This window comes from Oryzias latipes, chromosome 18 (assembly GCF_053564925.1).
Source record: "Oryzias latipes strain Hd-rR chromosome 18, Olatipes_Hd-rR_3.1".
NCBI lineage: Eukaryota > Metazoa > Chordata > Actinopteri > Beloniformes > Adrianichthyidae > Oryzias > Oryzias latipes.
This window is the reverse complement of record NC_136254.1, coordinates 6,175,535-6,189,426: the sequence shown is the minus strand read 5'-3', so window position 1 is coordinate 6,189,426 and position 13,892 is coordinate 6,175,535. Positions and strand designations below refer to the sequence as shown.

General features: G+C 42.5%; 1 long non-coding RNA gene across 1 annotated transcript; it reads left to right on the top strand.

Annotated features, from left to right (window-relative positions):
- The first annotated feature begins 8,862 nt into the window (after positions 1-8,862).
- LOC111949262 (uncharacterized) lies at positions 8,863-13,644 on the top strand. Its single transcript, XR_002875280.2, has 3 exons — positions 8,863-11,518; positions 13,010-13,075; positions 13,181-13,644. It is a non-coding gene; the product is annotated as an uncharacterized LOC111949262 (long non-coding RNA).
- The last annotated feature ends 248 nt before the right edge of the window (positions 13,645-13,892 follow it).

The window sequence follows — 13,892 nt, the reverse complement described above, 5'->3', positions numbered from 1 at the left end:
CAAAAATTTCTCTCCGCGCCCGCCCTATATTGCTCAAAGAAAGGTTCAGGGATTTTTCAGGGACAGAAGATCAGGTCCAAATAAAACACTTAGTAATGCAGACAGAGTGACCCAAACAATACTTTACACCAAGTAAGGTTCAGTGCAGTGCTTAAGTAGACTGTGAATGAATTCGCAAATGAGAGTCAGGTGTGCAGCACTCAGAAACTGACGCTGGGGTTGCTGGGAGATGATGTCCTTTTAGAACTCTGTGGGAGGAGGAGAGGGGGAGACAGAGCTCTGAATTCTGACAGACACAAAATAAATTTTGGCTTTTCTACTTTTAATTGCAGCTCATCTTAAAGTTTTAATAGGTAGACAAGTGCCCAGCCTGTTTGTAGTTATTTGCTCTTGTAGTTCTCAAAAGAAATGAGCACAAAAAGTTAAAACAAAAGAACAGACAAAAAGTAGTACAAAAAAAACATCCTTTTTTTCATTGACTTTATTACTTTCATTAAGAAAGTATAATTACTTTATCTGATTTGTTTAATGTAGTTTAATTAAATCATAAAGTCTTTTCAGATTTTTGCAATAATAAGAAGAAAATGTTCAGACAAATGCATTCAAATTAAGTTTAGCTCTAAAAAAATGCATCAACACGTTTCTATGGTCTCTCTGAGGACAAAATGTTCCAGGTTTTAGAAAAATACAGAGGCAGTTCTACAAACTTGATTCATTTGAGCTTTCTTCAAAAAAGACACTGAATCAAGTCCAAAATAATCTATTTTTTACTCCTTACATGAGTTTCTGTCTGATTTTAACCAAAAAACATTGTTGATCACTGAAACAAAGATTCTTTTTTTTTTCCACAGTTGTCTTCCTCCTCTCCTCCTGCCTCCTCATCCATCAGTACCACGTTTTTAATCAACGTTTGAACTGGATCGAAGCTCAGACCTACTGCAGACACAAATATACAGATCAGGCCACCATTGAAAACTCTGAAGAAATGGACCAACTCATAAACACCATTACTGGTTCCTATAGTAACCTTTGGATTGGTCTGTACAATGAAATCAACTGGAGATGGTCTGATGGGTTCATAGGAGGTTTCACAAGAGAACCCTACTGGACGTTAGAAAATTAATTTCAGTCCCGTAGTGATCAGATCTGTATGGTCATAGACTGGTCTTCCTCCCCTACTAGCTTGTTCGAGTCAAGCTGCAGTTCATTGTTATCTTTTGTGTGTAACAATGGTAAGAACTTCACAAAAACATTTTCTTGGAAAATGTTAGAAAGTTCTAATTTATGGTGTCTGTAATCCACAGGAATCCTAAATATGTTTTTGTGAATGAAAGCATGAACTGGCAGACAGAACTTCACAGACCTGGTCACAGACTGGAGCAACATTCAGAATGTGGTGTCTCCTCAACAGAGGTCATGGACCGGTTTCTATAGAGATTCAAACATTTCCTGGTCTGATGGAACCAACTTCTTTTTCTACCAAAAGCCATTTTATTTTTATCTTTGGCCTGACGTAACCCGTGCCAGATGTGGTTTACATCATGGGGAAATCACAGCTCACTGGCATTTTGATAATTGTGAAATTAAATTCCCTTTTATCTGCCATGATCTTCCTAAAGGTGATTTCAGCATTACATTATTCAAAATGAGATAACCTTTATACTAATGTGTATGTCTCTCTTCTTGATGTATGTTTTCAGTGTTGTGACACCAACTTGTGTTTTCTTTCAGTAAGAAGAAATGTAAAGCTGAGACTGAAGCTGGAGAACTTGGACAATCTGAACGATCCTGCTGTTTTAGCAGAACTGCTGATGAAGGTATGTTTGGAATTTTATAGTATCAACTCTAGTAAAAATAGTTGAAGTTTCTTAAAAACCTAATTATACTCAGCTTCAGGAGAAACTGGAGGAGAACGGAGTAAATGGAGTGGAGGTGAAGAGGAAACAGCAGACTGATGGAAGAGTCTCCAACAAAGAGGAGAAAAAGAAGACTGAGCTCTGAAAAATACTTACTTACTTAGTAAACTAAATGTGGAATAATTTGAAAATTTTCTGAATTGAATGTTTAAACTTGTTAAGAAATGTTTAAATGTGTTCTGAATGAGGTTTGTTGGATTATCTGCTGCATGTTTATATCATTTAAACTGCAGAGTAATATTTTCCTTGTGTGCCGAAAGTTATTTTCATTCAGATGTTTACTTTATTTTTCTGTTTTTATATACTGACCTTTACTCACAGGATTAAAATCTAAAATTCTGAAAGTTCAGAATTTCTTTTTAAAAAGCTTCTCTGTTTAATTTTATTAAAAACGTTGATCTCAAAATGTGTTTATATCCTCTTTCAGGCCTCTGTCATATGTGGAAATAAATCGGAAACGAATCGGATACGTGCATTTGCGTGGTCCATGTAAGCAGACAAATCGGATATTCCCCAGTAAATGCGAGTCGTACGTCAGTGACGTCAATTCAGGACACCACCAACTGAGATCACATGAGTTATTAAGATGTTTTTGTGCGCTGATTTTGCTGTCAGCGTGTTACCTTTCAGCAACAGGCTTCAGACCGTAGTTGGAAACTGCTGTTATGTTATGTCCGGTCCGGTCCGGATGCAAACGGTAACTAATGCAGCGGGACACCGTTGCTATGGAACAGGCTAGAAGCCGTTTATTTCTTTGGGGGGCGTGTATGATGGGGACCGTGTGTGTGTGTGAGCGCGCGTGCTTGCATGTGTGTCTGTGTGTAAGGAGAGAGGGGGGGGTGAGTGCGGAGCGGGGGAGTGTCAGAGAACCGTAAATTAAAAATAAGGTGTCTCCCCTAAAAGTTTTGGAGTCTTTCTTAACCCACTCTGGAGGCTGAGGGTTCAGAACGGAAAAGTGAACCCCGAGGAAATCTCCAGTGTGTTTCTGACTACGGTCGGAAAAGAGAAGTCATCGCGCAGGAAAGGTTCAACACTTGGATCAAACTGTTAGTACAACACGTCTGCAAACACTTCCTCATTCAAAACTCAGAGAGAGCCGAGCAGCCCTCCTTCTTTTCCTCCCACGTGCATCCCCTCAGAAGCCCCCAAGGCAACGCCTCCTTCCGTCGCCGCCTTGCCTCCATGGCAACCGCAGTCACACAAAAGTCCGAAAGAGGTCCGTGGAATGCGGAAATGCTGCTATGTAGTCCTCAGAACGTCTACGTTTGATAGTTTCAGCATTGTATAGTGCAGGGGTCGGCAACCCATGGCTCCGGAGCCACATGTGGCTCTTTCATCCTTATATTGTGGCTCCCTGTGACTTTGTAAAATAATGAGTATTTTATAAAAATTCAATTTTATTTTAGTTTGTTCATTTTTCATGGCATTTCAAAGGTGCTGCTGGCTCCATACGAAGCGCGTGCGACGTAAAAAACAGCTTCCTTAATGAATGAGCTCGTATTTATCGCCGAGAACCGCAGAGCTGATAGCAGGAGGACACACGCGGGGCGACTTCAATAAACACTCCGGGTCCGGAGTGGTTTTCTGCCGGGAACTTGACGTGCTGCGGGGCAGAGAACAACTCTCTGATGACAGAGAGTTTGCGCTTAGTGTTTTTAACACACATGTGCATTGATGTACGTTTCAGAGCAGGGGTGCTCATTACGTCGATCGCGATCGACGGTCGAACTTCAAGGACATGAGGGTAGATCGAGGAAGAGGAAGAGCGCAAACTCTCTGTCATCAAAGTCTTTTTCTGCCCCGCGGCTCATCATGTCCCCGGTAGAAGACCAGCAACCGGAGTGTTTATTGAAGCCTCCCCGCGTTTCTCCTCCTGCTATCAGCTCTGCAGTTCTCGCCCGATAAATACGAGCTCATCAAGGAAGCTGTGAGGCACGCGCTTCGTACGGAGCCAGCAGCGCCAAATGCCTCATAATATGCCACGCTCCCCGCATTGCACCGTTTACAGCAGAGCCTGAAATACGATGGTCGCTGCTTTCTGACTTTGTAATAAAAGGCTTCATCTGTTAATACAAAAGTATCTTTGTGTAATCTCACTGTGTAGTTTTTAATCATCAGTACATAAAAAATAATGTTCAAATAAACATGTAACTAATAAACATGACAATGGAAAGAAAGAAGTACTTTTTTTTAAAATCTTTTCTGGACTGCTATCTACACTCATGTCCTTGAAGATCAACCGGTCGATCGCGATCGACGTAATGAGCAGCCTTGATATAATATAAACATGCATAATGTATATACTGTAATGATGTCAAAACGGGTTGTGGCTCCGGGTGCTTTTTTTTCATTAGGGGCGGTCCCAAATGGCTCTTTGAGTAAAAAAGGTTGCCGACCCCTGGTATAGTGTAAATGAAAAAATCAGATACGGGTCACTTTTAAAAGATGATGTAAGCGGGTCGTCAGAATATAAATTGAATATAAATAGTCAGAAAATCGGATATGAGCATCTAGACCTGCAGTGTATAGGCGGCCTAAGTTAATTATTGAGCTATCAGTAATGTGACTTGGTGTATCAGGAGAACGACTGGGGGAGCTCTTTGGGGTAAAATATAGGCTGTTGAAAACTTGAGCCATATTTTTTTTTTTTTGTAATATTTGATGAAAAAATGAAGAGTTTTACACAGGAAATGCTAGGGTCCACATATGTCTATCAAGCGCACATTCACATTCAAGTCTGTGCAGTGAAATCAAAATCAACATATGTCCTAGAATGCATCCTTGGGGAACTCCAAAATTCAGTACATTTCTTTCAGAGTAAAATCCATTTGGTGACACAAATTGAGTCCTACTAATTATGTAATTGCACGTCCATTTCAACAGTATACATACATAATAATATGCAGTTTAACACAGTTTTTTAATTTTTGGATTGAATTCATGTGCATTTTGAATAATTGTCTGTTTTCATTTCACCAATAAAGAAGCGTGTGGTTAAGCTGACACTCAAGGCAGATCCTGGAATACTGAACATCTCTGGTGTGAAAGAAAAGCTTCTGAAAGAGGTACTTTGAGATAGAGTTAAGATCTTAAGCCCGAGCCCGAGTCAGAACCCGACCCGGCCCTGAAATTCGGGGCGGGTCGAGAATAAAATGACAATCAAATACGGTCGGGTCGGGCTGGGCTTCTCTCTCGCTGACTTTTTTTAAATAAATATATGTTTATAAAAATGTATACCAAAATGATGTGTGGATACATTTGCATGTTATTTTAAGTTACTCAGAGGAACCACCAGAGAAATGCAAATCTAGACTGTGTTTTTCTAACATTTGTTTCCCGAAAGTTCTTTACTGAACATTTGAATGTCAAACATGTTTACAGCACAAACACAAATGTTTGACACAAACTTTTTATAGTAGCAAGGAAACCAAACCGCTGCTGACTTAAGGGAGCTCTGACCTTGTTTAGTGAACTCATTGGTTAACCTTCTATACAGACAATACATTTATTCATCTTTGGTGAATTTCAATCTGATGCTTAAATCTATGAAAGTAAAAGATCTGTCATGTCGCCTCTGTCAGACTCCTCCCCCTCCAGCTCTGCTCTGCTCCTGATTTCCACCAGCTGTCGTCACTCAGCTCATGACTCTCTCCTGCTCAAAAGGAGACCCAGCTCCAGTATTCAACGTCAGTTCATTGCTCCTTATGGTGACTATGCCTAGTCTAGTTATGCTCTGGTTTACGCTGGTGCCATTGCTCTCGAACTAATCATATCCTCCTGCCTCAGGAAACCACTTCACAAGTGACGCCAGTGTGGACTCTCTTCCAAGCTGTTTCAGTGAGCCTGAAGACTTCCCGGCCTACTCTAACCACGTTAGCACCTCCAGCCACGCCACGCCACAAGCCACTTTCAAGCCCGGACTACGTCAAACCAAAGCCACAGCCTTCCACGGAGAAACAAATAAATTCTTTCTTACCTGCCACTTACCTGTCTTTACTCTGCGTTCCAGCATCTGGGTTCGCCTCGCCTAGAAAATCATGACAAGATCCACAAATAAAAAATTAGCCCACAGTTGTGTCAGATTACCCAGCTTCTAGAATATTTGCTGCATTTTTATTACCCTAATAAAACCAAACATGGATGTTAAATATAAATGCGGAATGGATCTGTAAATAAAAATAAATGTGGAATCTAAATCTATTTTTTAATCTTTTTCATTTGTAACATGTTTTTATGTGCTTTTTATGAATGTCAGCAGATGGCCATTTTTAAATTTCCTCAGGGATTATTAAAGACTATTCTATTCTAATGTATTCTATTTCATTTTCAAATATCAACCTAAATGTTAAAAATGATAAATCTTGAAAATGTTGGCTCAGACAATCAAAAAGGTTTAACATGTCAGCTACACTCACACTGCTGTTCCATGACACTCAACAGTAGATCCTGGCTGGTTCTGTTCAGAACGATAAAAGATCCATAATGCTGCACTGCAAGGTGTCCATCCATCCATTCTCTGGGGTATGCTCTTTCTCTCTGGGCCACAGGGCTGCTGGGGTCTATCCAGGCCAAAGCAGTTGTCCTGTTCTATACCTGCTGATTAGACTTTTTCTTTTTCCTGCTCCCTGTAACCAAACCTCATCAGCCTCACTTGTTAACCACCTCATACTGCTGCTTTTTTTCCTCCAGCTCCAGTTCCTTTGCTCTGCTTCAGAGGTTGCTGCAGTGTGGAGGTTGCCACCATGTTGGATTACAGTGAGGTGATATTCTCCTTCTGAGTTTTTCCACGATCTGGATCATTGGATGATTTTGAGCGTTTTGAGTTGTTTTTGAGGAGTTTTGGAATGATCAAACTGCTCACATCAGGGCGGAGGGAACAGGATCCTGTCATGTGGATTATGTTGGATTTCTGTTTGATTTCATGTTAGATGGAGACCCAGGAGGAGGAAGGATTTAAAAAAACCTGCAGAATGATATGATTTAATAAACAAAACCAGAAGATAGAACAGAAGACGAGGAGAACAATGGAGACCATGCTTGAAATACTAAATGAAATGATTGCTGACAGTTATGACCATCATCAGGTGAACCCAGGTGGCATCCAGGAGAGGACACAGCAAACCTGCACAGATGTAGTCTCTAGTTTTACCTGGGTCTCTACCAGGGTTTCTCCAGGGGGGAGCTTTCCCGAAACACCTCCCCAGGAAGGCGCCCCTAAGTCCCTGTAGTTCACATCATGTCTGAGAGTAATTTTACTTATTTATTAAAGGTTTTTTTTAATGTACATGTTAAACATTTTCATTTTAAATACATTAGCATAATAGTTTCAGTTTCTATGTTGCTTGTAGGAACAAAAATACATCCGTATTTTCTAGAGCGAGCTATTTTGTCGGCCAGACGACGATGACAAGACGCATTTTACAAGCTGCCATTAGTCTAGTATCACCATTACATTCAACTCTCATAAACTTATTTATTACATCAGTGTGTGACTGTAGCACACTTTAGGACTTTGAGGAAGCAACTTATTGACTTATTACACGTATTACCGGTGCCTAAAACCGCCACCACTGCCCGGCCCCCCTGACATCACAGGGTATTTAATTCATGAACTCGCAGAGGCTATGGTGGTTTCAAAAGGTGCAGGTGATGAAATGTTATTTTTAAAGATACTTCTGGAAAATATGCAAATCAGCGCCATGTTTTTGCAATTCTATTTCCTTAAAGTTGTTTGGTTCCACTCAGGCATTGCTGTAGATGGTAAAATGCTGCTGATGTTACTGACCTGATATGGCTGTTAAAGTTCAGGTCAGAGTTCATGATTACCCATAGGTTTCTGACTTGATTTGAGGCTTTTAGAGACAGAGAGTGAAGGTAACTGCTGACACGTTCTCTCTGTTTCTGTGGACCAAAGATGACAACTTCAGTCTTGTCTGAATTTAGCTGGAGAAAGTTGTTTTGCATCCAAGCACTGATCTGTTGGATGCAACAACTGAGTGAATCCACTGGCCCATATTCACCTGCTGTCAGTGACACATAGATCTGAGTATCGTCTGCATAGTTGTGATAGGATATGTTATTACTGCGTATTAACTGACCTAGTGGCAGCATGTAGAGGTTGAACCAAAGGGGTCCCAGGATTTATCCCTGGGGCACACCACAGTTCAAGGCCATGTAGTCTGAGACACAACCCCCAATTTCAATAACATATTTCCTGTCTTCTAGTTAGGACTTCAACCAACCAACTAAGAGCAGAGCCAGAAAAACCAACACAGTCTTGGAGTCTGTGTAAAAGGATCCCATGATCAACTGTGTCAAAAGCAGTCCTCAGGTCTAGCAGGATTAAGACTGGCAGCGTCAGTGCTTAGGCGGATGTCGTTAGTTACCTCGATAAGAGCAGTTTCTGTCCAATGATGGGGTCTAAAGCCGGACTGGAAAACATCTAATTAATTATTTAGGATGATAAAGTCAGTGAGCTGTTGGTAAACAACTTTTTCAAGGACTTTTCCTAAAAATGGCAAGCTTGAGATGGGTCTGTAATTGTTCGATACTGTGACATCAAGATTGTTCTTCTTCAGGAGAGGTTTAATGACTGCAGTTTTTAAGGCTTCAGGAAATGTTCCAGTTTGAAACGATATGTTAACTATTTGAGTAATTGGTGCAGACAAAATGTTCAGTATAGACTTTAGAAATCCAGTGGGTAACACATCAAGGCGGCATGTAGACGAACTAAGACAGGTGATGATCTTTTGGACAATTTTGTCAGTTACAGGTACAAAGTGAGTCAGCTTAGAGTGACTAGGTGGCTGTTGGGTAGTTATTTGGTAGTTTATGGCGTTTTTAATGCCCTGAAACTAGTCATTGAAAATACAGCAAACTTATTACATTTAGATGTCCAAACCAGTTCCAATGGCAGCTGAGCTGGATGGTTTTTTTAATTTGTTTACTATTGCAAACAAGACACGGGAGTTGCTGCTGCAACTTCCAATGATGTCAGAAAAGTATCTTCCCTTGTTCTGCATAAGGTTTGGTTGTAGGTGTACAACTACCCCTTATACATTTCATGATGAACCTGGAATTTTGACTTGCGCCACTCCCGCTCAGCTCTGCGATACAGCCTTTTCTGTGCCCTCCCCAAATCATCGTTTATCCAGGGAGCTTTCTGTCTACTTTTTCTGATTTTCATCTCCATAGGGGCAATGGCATCCAGAACATTCAAAATGCCAGAAGTAACAGAGTTCACTAATTCATCAACATTAGCACCAGAGGCATTTTTAAAGTTGATCATTTCTGCAAACTGTGCCCTAGTGTTGTCATTTATGTTTCTCTTTCAGACAACTGCAGGACCAGGAGGTGGTCTGTGAGCAACAGACACGTTAAAGAACACACAGAAATGATCAGACATGGCGACATTAACCACACTGACATTGGAAATGATAACCCCCCCTTGTAATGAGCAGGTCCAGGGTGTGTGTCCTCTGCTATGGGTGGTACTACTCACATGTATAATAAGACCAAAGGTTTCAAGGACAGCCTTGAGCCTTTTTTACATTTCTGTCATTGACACTATCCATATCAACATTAAAATCACCTGTAATCATTAAACCCTCAAAGTCTGAGCTACGGTGGCCGACAGGGCTCACACTACATACAAATGGAAAAACGCAACGGCATTACCCGAAGCGCGACGAAATTACCCGAAGCACAACGGCATTAAGAGACAGCGCAACGGCATTACCCGAAGCGTGACGAAATTACCCGCAGCACGACGACATAACCGCAGCATTAGCATTAAGCTCAGCACAACGGAAATGAGGACTTTTTTTCCTACCAAAAAAAAAAAAAATCAGTTTCAAATTATTCAGCGCTCTTGGGAGCTACGTGATATTTGGACAAGATTAGGGTGTTTTCTTACTAGATTTCTTACAAATATACGTTTGTCTAAAAAATAAATTTACTCAGCTCTCCACAGTGACATCTGTATCTAACGCTCTTTGTCTTTTTTTTTAATTAAGACTTTTAAGTCGTAAATTTACTAGGAAAAAACTCGTAAATTTGCAACTTTTTATCTCGTGAATTTACGATTTAAAATCTCGTACAGTTACAAGAAAAAAGTAATCGATTATGTGGAGCCTTTTCTGAGGTTTTTTTTTCCAGATAGGTTTAAAAAAAACAATGAGATTCTGAACCTTTTGGCGACTCAGAATCAGATAATTTTCAGTGTAAACCGGTTTTCCGGGGTTCGGTGTCAGTAAAGCGGAGTTTCATATATAAAATAAGGAGCTCAGAGACACATTTGGGTGTAGAGGACTGCTGCAGCCTTTATTCTCCTTTTCATTCACATATCCTGAAGTTCATCTGTCACCTTACGACATGAACCTGTCATCCGAACACCAATGCAGAAGTAAACAGTGTTACATACGCCCCCTCCTCCAGATGAAACGTCCCGTTATAACATATAACAATAAAGATGAATGAAAATAGTCTGTTATATTAGCATTAGAACGTTGAAAATGCCAGAAAGTGCTCCTCCTCAGACAGAAGTGTCAGACAGACGTAGAGATCTGATCTTTAATGGAGGAAGAAAGGATTCAGGTGGACAGCTGCAGGGATACTCTTGAACCTTTGCTGCGCGATGACTTCTCTTTTTTTCTTTCTGACCGTGGTCGGAAACGCAGGGGAGATTTTCTCCAGGGCCGAAGGCGGATCCTCGTTTGGGGTTCACTTTCCCGTTCGGATCCTCAGCCTCCAGAGCGAGTTAATAAGACAAAATACTTCTTCTGGGGAGGGACACCATCTTTTTATTAAGGTTCTCAGTCCTCGATCACACAATATAGACGCAAACTCTCCCGCTCCGCGCTCTCACCCCCTCTCTTTCGCCCGTGCTCTCACACATGCACGCGGGGTCTCCAACACGCACACACACACATACACACACACAGCGCGCGCACACTCCATAACTGTCGCTGTCGGCTTCATCGCCTGCAGAGATCCTGCAAACCACCAATCAAAAAATAAACATTAATAAATCATAAATCAAGCAAATAAACTTCCAGACATTTGGAACGTTATCAATAAACATTCAGCTCACCTGTTCAACTAAGTTTAGTCGGTCTGCTCTGCTGCTTTGCAGCGTTCACTTGTTGCTGCTGCTGCCCTGTATGCTCACTTCCACTTTAATCTCGTAAAAATACATTTTTTTTCCTAGTAAATTTACGGTTTAAAATTTCATAATTTTACTTTTTTTGGTGGCCCTGAAATTCTGTCGTACCGAATAGTTTGAATCTAACAGGCTTTTATTTTTTTCCCGGAAAAAAAAAGTCCTCATTTCCGTTGTGCTGAGCTTAATGCTAATGCTGCGGTTATGTCGTCGTGCTGCGGGTAATTTCGTCACGCTTCGGGTAATGCCGTTGCGCTGTCTCTTAATGCCGTTGTGCTTCGGGTAATTTCGTCGCGCTTCGGGTAATGCCGTTGCGTTTTTCCATTTGTATGTAGTGTGAGCCCTGTCGGCCACCGTACTGAGCACACAACTGAGAGAATTTCAGTGAAATCATCAATGAAACTTTGGCTGTGCTGAGGAGGCTTGTACATAACTATGCAGAGTAAGAAAGGAGTTTGTTTTAACTCTACTTTAAGGGGAAACATACTAGATGAAAACGCACTCAATGATAATCTGTGGGTTTCATTATTATCTTTAAACAGCGCAGAAACGCCTCCACCCTTTTTACTTTCTCGTATTTCAGATTCAGATTTGTAGTTGGGGGGAGTTGATTCAAATAGAATAATGCTTCCTGTGTTTTTGTCAAGCCATGTTTCAGTTAACAACATAAAATCAAGATTAAAAGAAAAGATGAAATTACTGATTAAAAAGGATTTGTTACATAAAGATCTGGGGAGGGGATGAACACGATTTCTTTGATTGGACGGTCTAACTGCCCTTTTGCTTGGCTTTCTACGTGGTGTAACTGCAGGTATAGCATCAGAAGAAAGATGTCCATCACAGGTCCCCAGTTTAATGTAACCTTCACCATAACTGTAAGTCCTGGGAGACTGGGGGCCCGTTTCAGTCTAGCTCAGGGAGATAGCACCTCTAGAGGCATGCGTGGGTGGTCGAGTAGAGGGTAATTTGGGCGATGGGCCAGGAGGGCAGGAGCTGGATGGGATTTGGGTGAACGATCGGGGGGACGCGGCGGGGAGGGTTTGGATGAATGGCGGGAAAGACATGTTGGAGGGACTTTGGGAGAAGGACAAGGAGCGGGCGCAGAAGGGGTAGGAGAGCTCCTGTGTGGTGTGAGGCCCACAGGTGTTATTTGATGAGGCTATCAAGATGGCTGGGTAGAGCCATGGGTGAAAGTGGGGGCGGGGGGGGAAAGGAGATTGAGTCTTCACTGGGAGTAGATGTAGCAGGGGGCACCTACAGCTGGTCAGGTGAAGTATTTCCTGGTCCAAGCTCTCTGTTGGAGCGACAGATGGATCTAAAACCTGTAACGACAGCCCCAGAGAAAGGGGTGCTAGAAGAAGAAGCGAGAAGGTTCTTCACTAACTCTCTAGCTCTACCTCTGTTCAGGTGTGAGCCCTTACCTATGAACAGGTCCTTTTGCTTCCAGAATATATTAAATATATTAAACTCTCTGGACAGCCATGTTTTCAGCTGAAACAACCGGCTAAAATTGAGTGACATCCCATCAATGTAAGGAAGAGGTCCACTGATGAATGCCTCAATCTCTACTTTGTCAATCTCTTCAAATAGGGGGCGGCCGTGGTGCAGCGGTGGGGCGGTCGACCCATGATCATAAGATTGCAGGTTCGATTCCCGCCTTGCACGCCCATGAGTCGAAGTGTCCTTGGGCAAGACACTGAACCCCACCTTGCCTCTGGTGGGAGGCTGGCGCCAGTGTTTGGCAGCGGAGCCGCCATCAGTGTGTGAATGTGTGTGTGCATGGGTGAATGGGACTGTGACTGTAAAGCGCTTTGGGCCTTCGTAAGAAGGTAGAAAGCGCTATATAAGTATACGCCATTTTACCATTTTTACCAAATAACTTTCTGAAGCTTTTTTTTTAACTGTTCCGATTGTTCTTTTCTGATATCAACAGCACCAACATGAATAATTAATTGTTTAACTCTGTGGTGGGGTCCCGCCAGGATGCAGAGGAGCCAAGGTGAGGAGGTCCGTTCTTTATTCAGACAAAGGTGCTTCACGCACCAGCACGCGTCACCTCCGTCACTCCTCCTCACCTTGTCTCCTCTGCATCCTTTCTCGGCAGGACCCCGCCACATATGGTGTCAGAAGTGGGATTGCAGAGGGACCACAAAAAGGTGAGGACGCAGAGGCGGTGAGGAAGATCAGCAAACACAGCTCAGTTCCAGGGACTCCACCCTCTGAGGAAGAGGGGGTGGATCCAGGTGGCCTTGGCGGTGCTTCAGGCCAGGCCAGGGGCCCGGAGAGAACTGCGGCGTCCAGCTCAGCGCCCATGACGAGCGGCGGACCTCGCTGACAGCAAGGGCGGACACCGTGTTTTATTGTTTGTGCATTTGTGTATTTTATGTTTTAAAATTACTACCTGTGGTGCCACTTGGACAATAATTGAGTGGAACGCCCAACAGGCGTGGCTTAGCGTTCAAAAGGGAGCACCACAGGTTGTGAAAGGAGGAGGAGTGAGACTGAGGTGTCAGGTGCTGTGTGGCCCTGCGTAGAGCTATTGTTTCCTGAAATAAAGACCGAACTGCCTCACCTTGGCTCTTCTGCATCCTTTCTCGGCGGGACCCCGCCACAAACTCCTTGGTACAAGACTTGAGATAAGAGTCCTGTAATCACTGGAACAGTAGAACTCAGGCAGCAAAAATTTTGCATTCTTCTCTGGCTTACTCCACTGATAGCGCCATCTGCAAGCAGCAGCGTATCTCTGACCTTGACGTTTGGCACAGATTTTTTTTCTGCCTGTGCTTTGTTGTTGACATTATGGTGCCTATTCTGCG